Source organism: Elaeis guineensis, chromosome 2 (assembly GCF_000442705.2).
Source record: "Elaeis guineensis isolate ETL-2024a chromosome 2, EG11, whole genome shotgun sequence".
NCBI lineage: Eukaryota > Viridiplantae > Streptophyta > Magnoliopsida > Arecales > Arecaceae > Elaeis > Elaeis guineensis.
The window spans coordinates 10,451,896-10,466,361 of record NC_025994.2 but is presented as its reverse complement, the minus strand read 5'-3'; the positions used below and the strand labels follow the sequence as shown (position 1 = coordinate 10,466,361).

At 35.9% G+C, this 14,466-nt stretch overlaps 1 protein-coding gene across 1 annotated transcript in view; it reads right to left on the bottom strand.

Moving 5' to 3' along the window:
• Nucleotides 1-6,716: 6,716 nt before the first annotated feature.
• Nucleotides 6,717-14,466, bottom strand: part of LOC105061122 (uncharacterized) — a 67,944-nt gene continuing 60,194 nt past the window's right edge. Inside the window, exon 4 of the transcript XR_012138350.1 lies at nt 6,717-6,805. The gene's annotated coding sequence lies outside the window, so the exon portion shown is untranslated. The remainder of the gene's footprint in view (nt 6,806-14,466) is intronic.

Genomic DNA, 14,466 nt, shown 5'->3' with positions numbered 1-14,466 from the left:
GTGTCACTGGTGGATTGTGAGAACTCACTAGAGTTGCTCAGGATCGACAATCCTTGATGAGCTAGAGTGAAATTATTTCGACTTATTGAAAAGAGTTTCAATGATATTTTGATAGAGATCATTGTATATCTCACTACCAGATAGAATTGAACCTATAAGGTCACACAACAAAGGGATTAGATCTGAAATAAGTAATTTGACTTATAAAATCTCAATTAGATTTAGAGAAATCCTATTGGGTTTAGAATAACCTTGCTAGCACATGGTTGGACCCAATTTTTTTTTTACATTTGAATTTTTTATTTGATAAGATTAATTTAAATTAATTATCTACTAATAATCTAAATAAATTAGATTCATTGGACTCTAATTGTTGGGTGTCTAAGATTTTGGATCAATTGAATTAAGGATCCAAGCCCTTAATTAATTTTCTTAATAGTTTTGGTTGGGTGCCACTTGATTTGATCAAGTTGGGCATGTCCACCTATTAACGAATATGTGAAACCATTATGAGGCATCTCATGGGTGCAAAGTGGAGTATATTTTTGTGGGTGCAAGGGCTCCAATAGTTGGCGCTTAATGGATTTCCTAAAATGAGTCAAATAACTAAAGAAATAAAGATTCTTAATACAAGTAGGAGTTGTATTAAGTGATTGTTTGGTTTTGAATATGATTCAAACCTTATGCCTATTTAAAGGGGCCTCCTCTAAGGTCTCTTAGCACTTCAACCAACAGCCCCACGCCCCCTCTTGGAGAGCCCATGCCCCCTCTTCTCTTCTCCCTCTCTTCTCCCTTGGAGTTCCAATGTCCACCATATTAGACATCCTTCATCCTTCATGCCCAAAGGGGTTTGGGCATTCCTCGTGTTTGCTGATTTCTACTCTCTGATTGCTTTATAATCTAGAAAAAAAAAAGTAAAAGAAGAAGAGAAGAAAAAGATCAAAGAAAGGATCAAAGAGTTAATCGTGATCCAAGTTTCATTCAGATTCGCAGGCTGATTTTTCTTAGAGAAAAAAATCAATATAAAAGAGGGCTATTCCAGACTGATCCTGAGTGGATATCCTTAGAGACTGGGTACTTGTACAGTTAAGAGAAAGCCTCTTCTCTTCTAGATCCAGATTGAAGAAAGAAATTGCGAAACAGGTATACGATTCGATCATATATTTAATTTCAGCATATGTTCAATTTCAGCATATGAAGTAAATCCTAGTACTTTATATTTTATACATGTATGATATAGATTAAAAAGTATTTTAATCTTCTATTCCACTGCGATGTTTAGAAAAAAAAATTTTGAAACATACATGCATGCCCCTATATTAAAATTTCAACAGTGGTATCAGAGCCACGGGTTTCATATGCATGAAATTGACATATATGTTTTAAAAAAAATTTTAAAATCTAATTTTTTTCTTGATATATGAGATTATAGATGAGTATTTTAAATCTAAAATTTATTTTAGATTTAATTTTAGAATATAAGTTGATATGTGAAAGCATACATAGATTTGAATTTTGTTTTAGAACGTTTTCTAGTTCATAATCATGTGATATGCAGATGCATGTGTAAATGTGAAATTTAATTTGATCCAATTTATGATTCATATATGAGATATATGGTTGCATATTTAGGTCAAAAAATTATTTTCAATATGATTCATGATTTATATATGAGATATATAATATCATGTTATGATCTGAATATTATTTAGATCTGAATTTTACATATATATATATATGAAATATATATTTATATGTTAAATCTGAAAATTAGTTTCATGATTTAGATTTTATCTTTTATACAAAAAATTTAGATCTAAAATTTAATTTTAAAATTTAAAATTTATGTTTATGCATGAGGATTTTGGTTATGAAAAAATCAAAAATTAGATCATATAATTAGATTGCATCTATGATTTTTGATTTGAACATTATGGATTTAATTCGATTAAGTAATTGATCAAACAGAATCAAGTATTGATTAGGACTAGATTAATTAAGTTATATGATCATACAATTATTGTTGATCAAATCAATTAAATCAATATGTAAAATCGATTAACCTAAGGACCTAATTTGACTCGATAGCTTGAGCCTAATTCGCTTGAGCAAATCTATTTGGACCAATTGACCTATTGATGTCTAAGATAAGTAATTGAAAGGTGATTATTTAATTGGTTCCGTTAGCTGACCTGATCAATTTATTGATGTCCAAGGAAAGCAACGGGGGGATCCCATCGATCTCCACTTATCTGATCAATTTGAAAAATTGAGTCTTGAATAAGGTTGCATGGCATTTTGATTTAGTCCATGCCAATTAGATTGGTCATATGATGACTGGTTAGATGAAACCTAAACCTAAATCTTTCCACAAATATTAAGTCCATAGATCTTCCACCGTTGTAGATGTGCGGACGTGCTACTGGTGTTTATTGTTCTCGACTGGTTACAGTGGTTTAGTTGCACCGAAAATATGTAACCACTCTATTAGCAAAGAGTTACTCCAGGATAAAGATGGAGTTGGGTCCAATAACTATTAGGTGAGGGATCCAATGACGATCTTGCACCAACTTGTGAACGATGGATCGGACTTAACTAAGGAGTGTGGTCAATAACTGTTAGGTGAGCCCATATGAGTTAGAGATCAAATCACTGCAACATACTTAGAGAAGCATCTGGATAAAGAGTTATCCATGCATCGGTGTACATATTACCAATAACTATTAGGTGAGATACATGGTATCCGTGGGACCGCAGCACCCACTAAAAATCTATTTATCACATTAGGACTTTCGTTTCCTATCTGAAGAATAGAGGGATCTAAAAAATTAGTAGAAGTCATTATTTGTATCTTAAAGTCTCTAGAAAAAAATATAATTTTAAAGTACAAAAGTCTAATTTGAATTTTTACTCTTCCAGTTAAATAATGTCAGCCTCTAATCCTCTAGTCTGCATCCTTGAATCCAATCGTTTGATCAGAACAGACTATAAAGACTGGCTAAGAAACCTCAGGATTGTCCTGACTTTTGAAAAACTAGATCATGTACTCGACCAGAAATTTTTAGTGTTACCAAACCATCCTACTGCTGAGCAAAGAGCTACTTATAAAAAATGGAAGGATGAAGACAGTCGGATCAAGTGCTATGTGCTGGCATCCATGTCAAATGAGTTACAGAGCCAACATGAGTATATGCCCACTGTCAAGATTATGATCACTCACCTACAAAAGTTGTATGGTGAGCAGAGCAGTATAGCGTGCTTCAAAGTATCCAAAAGACTCTTCAATTTGAAAATGTACAAAGGACAGTCAGTTCATAAGTACTGTATGACAATAATCAAAGACATTGAGGAGCTTGGAAAGTTTGAGCTTGATATGCAAAAGGAATTACAGATGGATTTGATCCTTCAATCCCTTACGAGTTCATATAGACAATTTATTGTAAATTTTCATATGAACAAACTTGATTGCACTATATCCGAACTAGTTAACATGTTGGTCATTATGAAAAGAACCTTGAAAAGTTCAAGGGATACTGTTCTTGCTGTAGAGCGGACTTCTTTCAAGAAAAAATCTAGTTGGAAGAAGAAGAATAAATCTGCTAAGAAGTAGAAGAAAGAGAGCAAATCAAAGAAGGACGTTCCAAAGAAGGCTGAAGCAAAGAAAAAATATTTTCACTGTGATACTGAAGGCCACTGGAGGAGAAACTATCCACTTTATCTGAAAAGCCTAAAGAACTGTCCACTCCACCACGCTTGTGTCTCTCTTAACTTCTCCTATAGCACAGGGAGGTAACTAAAGAAATAAGGGTGAAAGAAGACTTATCAACAAAGACAAGTAAATAAATCCTTTTATCTGGGACCCATTTAAAAGGTATTATTTCTAGGAAGAAACAAAAATGGCAATGGCCTTTTTTTTTTTTTTTCTTTTTTTCTTTTTTTTTTTCTTTTTGAAAAGCCATGATGTAAATTTCCATCCCAACATCAAAGAAGAGATATTCAACTAAAGAAAGTACATAACAGAGCTTCAACATCTTCATTCTATCCTTTGCAGTGGAATATATAGCAGCAATGTAAGTTAATAAGCATTTCCCTTGCATCTTCCTTTCTATCCAAGGGATTTCACTTAATATCACCTGCCCATCTTTTTTTATAAATAATCTGAAGATCTCGACCCATTAATTTAAACCACCAAACACAATGAAACCATAAGGTGTAAACTTAACCGGTTATGGACTCTCCTAAGAGGGATGCATGCAAAAGGTAAAATTCGCAACCACTAATGATGATCTAGTCAATTCAATAACCACATTTGAAGTTCAACAGGTGGTAGTCCATTTATTCAATTTTTATGGCTATTGCATGTGCAATGGATTTGCTAAACAACATCACGTATACTTTATTTTACAAAGCGGTTGCTGCATCCACTTGGCAGCTGCCATGAGAAGTTCGGCTCTAAACCTCTATACCAAGCTCCATTGTGACATCATATGGTACTTGAATATAAAATGCCTGATATATCAAGTAAGAACCTGCTATTAGGAATGGCAATATACCGTGTATGGATCAAGTAGACCATTACTCAAACCTGCCCACTATTTGCCTCAGGGCAAGGCAGGACGGATAGAGTCTCGACACGGATTTGATGGATCAAGACAAGTAAAACTAACAATTTTTTTTTTTTTTTTTTTTTGCATGCAAATCTCTCTCTCTCTCCCCCTTATTGCCTCAATGAGAAAATTTGTAAAGAGTTATATGTAGCCGAGGCGGATTTGAGATGGATTTTATCATCATCCACACTAACCCCAAATCCACTATAGATTAAATAAAACCTATACCATTAGGGTTGCATATGTAGTGGGGCAAAATAAATTGCTATCCCTACCTACGATTATGACTTATACCGCTCTAAACATGCTAAGCATAGGCTTAATATTTTATTAAAAAGTCAAGCACAAACCTAGGCTGAACCTAAACAAAAGTTCAACACAAAATCGAAACATGCCCAACCTAAATCGAGCTTAAGCAAACCGTTTTGAGGCAAAGAGGGAGAGGAAGGGTGAAGCTAACGGGAACGGCAAGAAGAAAGGGTAGAGCTAGGGCACAAGGGGTAGGGGTGGGGGTTGGGGGGAGGGGGTTGGGGGAAGAGGGGGTGATGACTTTGTCGATACTTGAAGACCTATGGATTAGATTGGGATCAATGATTAGATCCAATCTAAATTCTGGATTGAATCTAGGCCTAATATTTTTTGACTTGACCCTACACATGTCAACTAGGTCTAATTTGGATGAACAAAAAAATCAACCTAAACTAATCTAGCTTGACCCAAAAAATGAAAATAAATCTCCTCCTCGTTCTCAGCCAAATAAATCTCTTTCTCATTCACTCTCTTTCCCTATTTATTAAATGAAGTTTCATTTAAACAAATTTTTCATCTCAACAACTGCAGCTCCTCTCATCTATTTTCACTTAATTATATTTAAACATTCATATCTCATTGTTTGTTTTGATGATTCTTGTTTATAATACCAATCATAATTTGTAAACTTAAGAATGACGAATTACTGGAATGAACTGTTATATTTAATTATCAACTATTATATTCTAATTATAAAAGAATAGTTAGCTGCCCAATCCAAACTATAAACGTGATCTAAATCTGACCCTTTCGAGTTAGATTCAGATCACATTTGACTGCGACTTCCAACCCATATGACATAATAGATCTAAAATCCTTTCCCCGAACCGAACGCAAGCTGATCGAGTAATAGGTTCTGTTCATATCCAAAATCACGATCAAGTATGAAAACAGCTGAGTCAGGATCAAGCGCGCCTCGATCCAACCTGGCCTCGTACAACTCTTAAGGAAGAGAGGTGAAAAGATGGAGAACGGGTGTCGGGGAGTCAAATGCGTTAGGCACAGGCTCTAAATTAGGTTTTAGACCACGTATGGTTTGTATTTGGTCTCTAAAACCCAAGCCCAAGTCTTCTCAGGTCAGGCTCAAACGCAACAGGAAAAGCCAGCCAGCCTGCCCAATGGACCTGCCTTCCGTGTTTTAACATTGATTTGAGCATCTACATAAAAGTAAAACTTCATACCAAAGATACGGATTTCATACAACTCACATTTCTATTAAGATCAGGAGGGCAACTACCAGCTGACATGATATATCAAAGTTACTGTTTACCTGGAGCAACAAGAAGTTTATTAAGAATCCCAACAGACTAATCATAATTCTTATTTCAAAGGAGTTCAGCTTGAAACCACGCTTGACAATGATATCTGATGTTAAAGCTGCAAATGGTAAACAATATGACCCAATCTAATCTCACTTGACAAAATGACTTGCAGAACCTGGACCTTGGAAGCTATGAAGATTCGATGGACTTGCGGGCACAGCGCCGCACTTTCCTGCAAGATTGTGGTCAGATTCACCAAAATACAACAAGGTTTATGTACCATTCAATTCCTTAAATAGTAATTTAAGACTTTAGTGGCCAAAGAAAACAAGTTGTAATTTATACAAACCTGTTATAGGCTTGAATGTCATGCTGAAACATGTGCGCAGCCTCAGGATTTGCAGGGCTTGCTGGATTTGGGTCAGTGAGAAGTGACCGCAAGAAGGTGTTTACTCATCACTGGGCCCACAAATGTATGTTAATGTATGTTGGCAAGGGATTCTTGAGTGGATGGTAGTGATAAGGCAGGAAGACTGACCTGGATTGAAGTCAAAATTGTGCAAACATTGTGACAGGGTGACCAGGCATCCTGGATGATGTCCATACAAAGTGTGCCATCATTATAAACTGCAAAAAGTTAACTACGAAATGAGGCAATGTTGAAAAAAAATAACTTGGAATATTCTGTACTTATTCTTTGTTGAATTTTTATTTACTTAAACTGCAGCTTCTGATCCAAATAAAGAATCACCTGTTTACAATAAATTTTGCACCTTACAATGATGGTTATATAGATGTCCATCTAAGTTTCCACTATATGATCTATTGCATATAGTAGTTCCTTACAAATAATAGCTTGATAATTTAATAGGTGTTCCTCCAGGCAATGAGAACTGGCAACTGATTTTTATTAAAAGTCAACATTTAGTAAGCAATGAGACCAACATGGTGCAAGTGGACAACATATTCTGAACAAAAATATGTATGAAATCAAACATGGTAGTATTAGATAGTAGAGTTCCCCTTAGGGTACTATTCTGTCTTCCTAGGTTTTCCAATAAAATGGATAGATAGAAAGGAAGTGTCGCATATGATAAAATCCCAGAGACTGAAATGGGAACCACTCAAGCAGTGCCGCACAATTATAAAGTACCATCCAAATATAAAGAAAAATTTTATTAAAAAGTTAAAACTAGATTCTAGAATATAAAATGGTGTTTGGTTGGAGGGAGTGGGAGTCTAGAATCGAAATCGAAATGGGTGACTCCCATTCCAACCGTTTGGTTGGGAGGAGTCCCATCCCGATTCCGATTCTGAGATGGAATGGAAATGGGTCAATCTATATAGAACTCAATCCCTACTCTATGGATTCAATTTTTCATTCTGATTTCGATTCCAATCACGAACCAAATGCTTCGGGGGATTTAACCATTTCGATTCTGATTCTAAGCCATTCCGATTTCGATTACGAACCAAACGCCTCCTAAATAGTATGGGAACATGAGTATAGATGAAAGAAATAGAGATGAGGGTCATCGGTGGACGTGTACTTCAAATAAATCAATGTACCATACCTAGTATATTAACAATGAGCATTTGGCAGGTCAAATCGTAAACATCCAATCTTGAAGATGAGTAAAATTTAGCAGGCGTACCAACCAATTAGCAAGTGGTAAACTAACTTGAGATCATCAAATCATGGATCAAGTAGAGCCAATCCTGAGTGCGATAACATATTAGGGGGCATTTGGTTCGTAACCAGAATCAAAATGGGAATAGGAATGGCTTGGAATCGAAATCGAAATGACCAAATCCCCCGAAGCATTTGGTTCGTAATCGAAATCAGAATGGATGATTTTCATTATTGTTGCTTGGTTCATACAAATGTAGGAATCGGAGTCAACTCAAATTTTTATTTTTATTCTTAACTAAAATTTTTAAAAATTAATTTTAAAAATTGATATTAAATAAAAATTAAACATAATAATAATATTTTTAAATTTTTTAAAAAATAATTCAATAATGATAATAATTTAATATTTAAAATTTTTTATTTATCTTTTTATTTTTTTTTATTTTATTTTTTATTTTTTCTCTCGTTTCTCCCCCTCGTCGAGCCTAAAACCCTCGCCAGCCGCCCAGGGAATCGCCCCTCCGATCGCCCGGGGCCCCGCCCCTCCAGTCACCCGCAGCGGTCGATCGACTCTGGATCCTCGGCAACTGACGGCCCTCCAATCGATCAGCATCTCTACCATCCGGGACCCCTACGCCCTCCCCTCCCCACATGACAATGCCACCCCATTCCGCCACCTCGTTTCCCTCCGGCTCGCCAACTACTCCCCCGACGTCGACCTCTCCTTCACTGCCCTCAACACCCTCTCCACCCTTCACTCTCTCTCCCTCCTCTATTGCCCCATTCCCGCCCCACGCCGTCTACCCACCCCCTTCGCCTCCTCCCTCCGCTCCTACATCTCCTCCCTCAGCCGCCTCACCGGCGTCTGGCTCTCCCACCTTGCCAACCTCACCAACCTTGTCGTTGTCGACATCCCCATCTCCATCTCTCTATTTTTGTTTTATACCTGATTCCATCGGAATGAGATCTCAATCCATTAGGGAGAGTCTGGATTGGATTTGACAGGAATTGAACCATTCCCATTCTACCCCGAAATTGGAATTGGAGTGGAACTCCCCCCAAACCAAATGGCTGGAATGGGAGTCACTCATTCCGATTCCTATTCCAGATCTAATTTTTTCCAACCAAACATGCCCTTAAGGTATTATCTGTCATAACATTCATCTTCTATACATTTGTGTCTCAGCTCTCAACAGAAGTCTTAATTGGTTCCCTAATCTCCCTTAACCTCACTTCTTACCAGATTTTCAGCTCAACTGTTTTCATTTTCTTCCCTTGTCACATTCATACTTGTAGTGTATCATCTTCTATATCCCTTGCTTAACTCTCAACTTCATGTCATTAAGCTGCCACATTACCCATATTGCTCAACATTTAACAACATAAATTTCTAATCTTCTCAAATAGATTACAGTTGTAATATGCAATCATGCTTCAATATTATATGATATACTCAATCAACCACACCACATCACTCGCATCATCAACTCAATCTTGACCATAACCACTAAGCTTTATCCCATCTATATGGGACTGGCTTCACAGATCAAGTGATGATCCTCATGTCTGAAACACCACCATCACTCGAACAAGCTGCTCGACCATAGGATCAACAGGGTACACCTAAGAAAGATATATCAAGTTTTAAAAACAAAGAGCCATCAAATTTAAGAATGTTTTACAACCGACAATCAACTAACAGCAGCCTTCATTTTAGGGTATAAAAGTTCTGGCCAAGGAAAACTGACAAAGGAAGGAACTGGTCACGAAATCTTTATGGCCATTTTTCTACTATGAAGAACTATCTTATAAGTTTAAGCTCATGCAAGCTAAAAGCAAGCCTCAAGGTTCCAGAGAAGTCTAGGCAAATAAGAGATGATGTAATTGGGATTTTGAAGCTTCAGACTGCTAAACTTTGATTAACTTCAGTATATCAGGTTCTACTTTCTGTTGTCAGCCATTTTTTTTTTTTTTAAATGTGCAGTTGAGATTAGAAAATCTAGTTTCAAGATTTAAGGGCTCAGGTGAGTTGCATTTGGCAACTCGTTAAGCATCAAAACACCTTGGTTTTGAGTTTGGGTCCCTTAAATCCACTAGGGGACCAGCCAACTAGAATAAGATGAGAGAAGAGAGCAAGAGGTGCAATTGGTGGAACCAAGCCATGGAGGTATTTGTATGTCCCATCCTACCTCTTTCTTTAAATTCTCCCATACTATCCTACTCCAACCTCCAGAGGGAAGGATATAAAAGAGGACTCAATACTATCATAGGGTTTATGGAAATTTTGGAAGAGGAGGAGCAGCCTTCTTCTTTCTTTGGAGCCTTGAGTGCCAAATTCTCTCTCTTTCCCTTCAATCTCCTACTTCTTGCATTAACGCACCTATTTCTTACCTTTTTTTTTTCTCTTCCATCTGGTCACCCTGTTAAGGACATCCTGCTGAAATTTCCCTTGGATTAACTTCAAACTAAGATCTGGAAGGAATTGAAAACTTGCAATGGTTTTTTCAGCACTTATTAGATTGAAATCAGCTATAGGAGGCATGAACAGTTTGCTTCTACAAACTTAGGAGGAACTATTTATATAAAATGAATGCATCAACAGGATATGATCAAACAGATCCAATAAGAAATTACAAAGGAATGGATGGAAGAGCATGCTGGATTTACTCATGGACTACAAAACCCTTCTATTAATGTTTCCTGACCTGTAGCAATGCAAGGACTCAATGGAATCGCAAACTAAGTAGTTCTATAAATTGGCTCTCTATACAGGTTTTTGATTCTGGAAAGGTTCTTGCTGCAAAATAAAACTCCAAATCCTAGACCTCCTATTCAACATGAGATGGTCTCAAACTCTAGTCTTGTGTTGGAATTGAGAAAAAGGCAACAAATCAACAACCCATGCAAGTGTCATAACTTACCTTCCTAGGCTAGTTAAAGCTAGAAATATTGTCACAAGAGATATCCCAAGGAACCCTGAAGGTTTGAGGAAAGAAAGAGTGAAATTGCTATACTTGAAATCAAGATTCACTGTACCGGTACCGGACGGCGTGCCGGTGCCGGACCGGTACGGTATGGTACCGGTACCATACCATACCGTACCGACACACGGTACGCCTAGGCGTACCGGTCCAATACCTGTACACAATATTTTTTTCGATTTTTAAATTTATTTTTGAATTTTTAAAGTTAATAATTGATAAATACAATTTTAATATGGCATTATATTACATATTATTGACATATTTGGGTTCAATTTGGAGTTAGGTTGCGGTACAAAGACTCTTAATCCAAAATTTCAAACATATATTTATTTATATTATATTTCAACTATGTCATCTTAAAATTAAAGAAAAAATATATAAAATATGTATTAAAATATATTTAAATATTTAAGTACAAAGCGCAATAACTGATATACGAACATTAAGATGTACTCTGCATTTAATTTCTTGCTGAGTATCTGTGACGCTCGTAGATGTCTGGATCATCAACATAGTCTGAAGGGATATCAGTCCAACCCTCTAGCCAAGCTGCACCGTACTCTCGAATATTCATCATCCCATAAGGCATCCTCTCTATATTGTAAGACATCTCAGATCTCTCGCTAAAATTCTGACTCTGAGAAGTATCCTCGAGATGATGGTACGGTTGTGGAGGAGCCCATCTAAATATGTCAGTAGCAAAATCTGATCCGTAAGATGCTTCTGACTGCATAGGGTAGTAACCACTAAAAGATGATACCTCGGATGCACCATATGCATATGAATCATAAGGTGGCTGTAGATAATAGGATCCATAATGCGGGATGATCTAGTACATCCATGGACCCTACTCCATGTGCAAGATCATCCGCAGTATATATATAATTAAAATATATGCAAGTATAACAAAATAAGATAGTTTAATGATAATTAAAATAATTATATATAATTTTAAAATAATTTTAATAATTATTTTAAAACTTATAAATTCAAAATAAATATGTTATATGCTTCAAATAATATTTTTAAATTAACTAAAATATAACACTATTTTTATATATTTTTTATTTTATAATTAATTTTTTTAATTTAAATAATTAAAAAAATAATTTTTTAATTTTAAATATTTAAAAAAAATTGAAATTAGATTTAAGTAGCTTGAATCATTCTAAACATGATTTCCAAACTCTATTTTTTTTCCTAAAATTTAATTTTTTTTAATTTTTAAATAAATAAATATTTAAAAATATTTAAAAAATATATAATTAATAAAAATTATCAATTTTGATGTCATCGTGTAGATCTTCCAAAGATCTATCACATATAATTAAATCATACCAAAATCATAAGATTTTGGCATGATTTTCTTCTATTTTTATTTTATCTCATTTTTATCCTATTTCTAACAACAAAAATAAAAAAAAAATATTTACTAACAAAATAACAGATTATCTTATCTCCGACCAAAGATCAGCCTCTTCTCAAATCACTCCTCCAATTTCATAAAATTTTACCTTCTTTTCTAATTTTTTGGAGGTCTCAACGATTAAGTTGCTCACAACCATGGGTGTTCTCTGAGAACTCTCAAAGAACACTGAAGGCTTGGTGCTTATTGAAGCACCAGGCCCTCCCCCCATGTGAAGTGGGCCACGTCCATTTCTCTCCCCCTCTTTCCCTCTAACCATGTGGAAAGGCCCCCACCTTCCCCCCTCCCCCTTCTCCTGGACGATACAGTTCGGTTCATCCCGAATCGGTCCAGAATCGAGCTGTACCACTCGATTCCAGACGGTATGGGCCCGAACCGCACCGAACCGGGTGGTTTGGTGCGGTTCGGGGTTGTATTCGAAAAAAAAGGTCCGAACCAGACCGGTAAGGGACCGATCCAGCTCGGTACACCCCATACCGGGCGGTTCAGCCCGGTACGGCGAACCATGCTTGAAATTCTATACTTTGATTCGAAGTTCGCATCTCAATACCAGACCTCATATCAATACCATCCTATTATAGTATTGGTACACGATTCGGTATTGATACGATAGTGACGGTACAGTATGGCATGCTGTATATGTATGATACTAATACTGTATGGTATGCCTCATACCAGACAGTACAGGATGATACGGCAAATCTTGCTTCAATCAATTAAGGCATATTTCTCAAATGTGTCTGGAAAATGATGACAATAATTGAAACAAATCTAAAAATTTCAGTCCAAAATGAGAAGGAAAAATTTTTGATATAATATGTCACTTGAAGGAGATGCTTGCAGTGTATTACTTTTTATATATAAAATCATGTACTCGCAAAAAGTAATAGCCCTCTCATGATTAGTAAAGATCCGGAATCTCAAGGAAAAACTCACAAATATATTATTGATGATGGTGGCACAAAAAGATAGACTCCAAGAGCAAGCAAGGGAATCAAATTTAAGATTAGTGCTTAATAAAAATCCATACCAATTTGATCTAGATAGATCATAAGACTCAATGTGGGCCACTTTAGCCACTATGAGTATTCGTAATCACCAAACTTGATGGGCATCACTTTGATCACTATGAGTATTTAGGAAGATCATTAGACTCAATGTTGACCACTATCACCATAGGTATTTAGGAAAGTCATAAGACTTGATGTAGATCATTTTGGCCACTACAAATAGAGCTAGATAGGATTCGGGAGCAAGATCTCCCAATCAAGAAGCCAAATCGCATGCCAAATTTCAGAAAACCATAACTTGATCATATAATATCTGATTGAGATGATCTTTTTTTAAAAAAAATGGATATCTTTTCATGATCTATAACTTTGAGCCAATCTCTTAGGAGGCTAAATCAGGCTAAAATTTCATTATTTAAGTCTTGAAATAGATTGGTCAAAATGAAACTTTTCTTTCTGAAAAAGATAGTGACTGAAGGTTATCTTCTAATACATAAAGACGGAGCAATGGAAGACAAAGTTGTTGTAAAAGTCGAGATCTATCCCCTATAAAATTTTATTTTTTTTCATGATTTTTTATATTAATCATGTTGTTTTTAGAGAGTTGTTCTATTCAAACAAGAAAGAGGAATCCGATCCAACTTGTTCAAAGACGAATGTCTTAGAAATTAGGAAGTTCTTCTAAAAACTAAGAACAGGAATTCCACTCAAATTGTGCAAGAGAAGATCTCACTATTATAGATAGGAGTTATATACCTTAACTTATGTGTGGAGAATTAATCAATGAAAGAATAGAGGACTTAAGCCCTTTTCCGCAATTCTTCCATCTTTTTTTAATTTTCTTTCAAGAGATACGACTTGAGTTGGTTGAAAAAAATCTTCCTTTTCTCCGATTGGATCATAATTTGAGTTAGTGGAGTAATAGTTTCAACATGGATTTACTATTTTTATCTTCTTTTCTTCACCGGGCCAGGAAGGGGGGGGGGGTGCATTTGCGTGTTAAAATGAAAAATAAGCAGAAAAAAACACTTCTGCAACCACTAATTTTTATTATTGTCCTATCCATGGTCGCATCACCCCAAATTCCAATCACCAAAGGCACTTAAGACCTTACAGCAGCACAACAGGTTGCCATCAACTACCAATATAGAGCCTAACATACCAGTAGCAAGGCATAGCTGCCTTAATCCTAAACTGGCCCATCATGGCAATATCAAGACAAATGAGCTTCAACC